Source organism: Stomoxys calcitrans, chromosome 5 (assembly GCF_963082655.1).
Source record: "Stomoxys calcitrans chromosome 5, idStoCalc2.1, whole genome shotgun sequence".
NCBI classification, from domain to species: Eukaryota; Metazoa; Arthropoda; class Insecta; order Diptera; family Muscidae; genus Stomoxys; species Stomoxys calcitrans.
This window is the reverse complement of record NC_081556.1, coordinates 31,005,947-31,009,147: the sequence shown is the minus strand read 5'-3', so window position 1 is coordinate 31,009,147 and position 3,201 is coordinate 31,005,947. Positions and strand designations below refer to the sequence as shown.

At 36.5% G+C, this 3,201-nt stretch overlaps 1 long non-coding RNA gene across 1 annotated transcript; it reads right to left on the bottom strand.

The window, feature by feature from the left end:
- Window positions 1-638: 638 nt before the first annotated feature.
- Window positions 639-1,492, bottom strand: LOC106094028 (uncharacterized). Its single transcript, XR_001222447.2, has 2 exons — window positions 1,288-1,492; window positions 639-1,226 (listed from the first exon to the last, which is right to left on the bottom strand). It is a non-coding gene; the product is annotated as an uncharacterized LOC106094028 (long non-coding RNA).
- Window positions 1,493-3,201: the final 1,709 nt, after the last annotated feature.

Below are 3,201 nucleotides of genomic sequence, written 5' to 3'. Positions count from 1 at the left end.
GCTAGCCGCTTAAAAATTTTGCACAGATTCTTAATATTAATGAAGGACAATGGGGATTGCAAATGGGCTATATCGGTTGTAACGATCCACCACGAAGGGCCCTACTTCCGCTGAGAATGGCTACCTTCTTGACGCCGGCCGTGCTCAGTCCTGGGGCGGTTCTTCCTCAACAGAAGTAGGCTCGGATGCGTTGCCATAAAAGTAAAGATAAATGGTAGCTCTTAGAGAAAAAGAGATAGAAGGGAATAAGATACGGAAATAGCAGATATACAGGAAATTTAGGACGATGATGATAAGAAATGCAGCATGAGATGTCAATCTGCCGCCAGTTGATCTCTATCCTCCCAACCAATACTAACGAACTCCATCGTTAGCCCATATATCCTCTACCTAACGCCCTTTACCTTTCATGAATAATCAAAAACAAAAGTTTAAAACATCTTAATATCTATTTATTAAGGTGAAAATAAATATTGCCAAGTTAAAAAGTTTAGTGAAAATTTCAATAAAAAGTTAATAATATTTTACAGTTTACGAATAAAAGTAAAAGAAATGTATCTTGGACATATAGATAAAGAAAGATGGGGAAAATAAAATATGTAAATTTCACGATTAGTTAATTATAAAGAAAAACTATGAACAAAAGTGTGTACGAAAATGATGTGTTCGTTTGGTTGAGCCAATGCAAAACGAAATGTAATTCTTTTACTGTCGTTATTACTTGGACTTACCATTTATATCCAGCGCTGTCCACAGGCCTGCGACAACGGGATTGTCCCAAATACGAATTCTTAGTAATTGATATTAAAGGTGATATTTCAGTTTTGCATAGCTCAAATGATGTAGATATGGGGAAAATTGTTGAGAGTGGATTTTTTTAAAATGATGACTATATTTAACTAAAGCTTAATCTAAGCCAGATTTACGGCAGCAAACAACGTCTCAATGGTTTTAAACGGGAACTTATACGATTTTGTCCAAAATGTGTTTAGGTCATATTAGCGATAAACATCCATGATAGATTTTATGTCTTGGAACCCATCCAGATATATATAAGAACGAGATTCTGGCTAATATTTTAATTAATTAAAGATGTGGTCCATAAATGTTTAGTCTGGCGTGAAATTTAAGATTCCTTTTCGGCAATGTATAAAAAGCAATAATCTCGGAGTAAAAACTCCGGGTAGCGGTTTTCGACCACTAAAATTGACCAAATCAACGGATTCCTGCGAAATCAAAAGATCAGTGTAAATATGGGTCTTATCCTTAATGGTCAATTGAACTTACCACAAAATTGAAACGGGTAAAAAAAAATTAGCGAGAAAATGATTTATGAGCGATAGCGAAATTTTGGCCTTCTTTTGAATTTTATTATCTGGACAGCAAAATATGAATCGCGTTTTTTAATTATTCAATCAAAACAGTCCGTTCAATATTCAAATTAATAAAAGAAAAATGTGCACAAAATTTCTCCGAAATAATTAAAACACAACTTAGATGTTCAAGTTTCAAAATGAGAATAAAAATTTTCTAAACTGACAAGAAAATAATACAAACTGAATATTCCAAAAGGCTTCTACGTTTCTTCGTAAATAAATGAGTCCAAAAGGCTTCTATGTTTCTTCAAGTACAATAAGTGCAAGTACATTATTATTGGGGTAGTTAAAAATTCTTCACCATGGAAAAGTAGTTACACGGTTCAGATTTAGATATATTGAGTTGCCCAAAAAGTAATTGCGGATTTTTCATATAGTCGGCGTTGACAAATTTTTTCACAGCTTGTGACTCTGTAATTGCATTCTTTCTTCTGTCAGTTATCAGCTGTTACTTTTAGCTTGCTTTAGAAAAAAAGTGTAAAAAAAAGTATATTTGATTAAAGTTCATTCTAAGTTTTATTAAAAATGCATTTACTTTCTTTTAAAAAATCCGCAATTACTTGTTGGGTAACCCAATAGCTCCCAATAAACCAATCTCCCGATTTGACTTCTTGAGCCCCTGGAAACAGCAATTTTTGTCCGATTTGGCTGATACACTACATCAACAACAAATGCAAATTTCCCCAAGAACATTTCATTAAGGAACAGAGACAAACTTCCCACATATGGCTGAACGCTGTTCAATTCAAGCTTTTAGCTACTTTTTAAAGCCGAGTCCGAACGGCGTACCGCAATGCGACAACTCTTTGGGTAGAAGTTTTTATGTAACAAATATTGCCTGCTTTAGGAAAGGATAACCACCACTAAAAAAATTTTTTTCTAATGATCTCGCCAAGATTCGAACCCAGTCGTAGAGCTTCATGGGCGAACATGCTAACTTCCGCGCTACGGTGGCCTCCAACAAAAACAACTAGAACTTTTGATGAAGAGACCTTGTGGAGAAAAACTTCTCAAAACTAGGTCTCAGAAATTGGAAAAGAAGCTCAGAAATCGAGGGGGCTTGGAAATATTTTCCCTACGAAAGTTCTGCTCTAGGGCCAAAAGGCCTTGTCCTTTCCCCTACTCTTTTTTATACCCTCCACCATAGTATGGGGGGTATACTAATTTCGTCATTCTGTTTGTAACTACTCGAAATATTCGTCTGAGACCCCATAAAGTATATATATTCTTGATCGTCGCGACATTTTATGTCGATCTAGCAATGTCCGTCCGTCTGTCCGTCCGTCCGTCTGTCTGTCGAAAGCACGCTTACTTCCGAAGGAGTAAAGCTAGCCGCTTGAAATTTTGCACAAATACTTCTTATTAGTGTAGGTCGGTTGGTATTGTAAATGGGCCATATCGGTCCATGTTTTGATATAGCTGCCATATAAACCGATTTTGGGTCTTGACTTCTTGAGCCTCTAGAGTGCGCAATTCTTATCCGATTGGAATGAAATTTTGCACGACGTGTTTTGCTTTGATATCCAATAACTGTGCCAAGTATGTTTCAAATCGGTCTATAACCTGATATAGCTGCCATATAAACCGATCTTTGGCCTTGACTTTTTGAGCCTCTAGAGGGCGCAATTCTTATCCAATTTGACTGAAATTTTGCGCATAGTGTTTTGCTATGACTTCTAACATTTATGCTAAGTATGGTTCAAATCGGTCCATACCCTGATATAGCTGCCATATAAACCGATCTGGGAACTTGAGTTCTTGAGCCTCTGGAGAGCGCAATTCTCATCCGATTTGGCACAGATTTTGTGCAACGGCTTCTCCCATG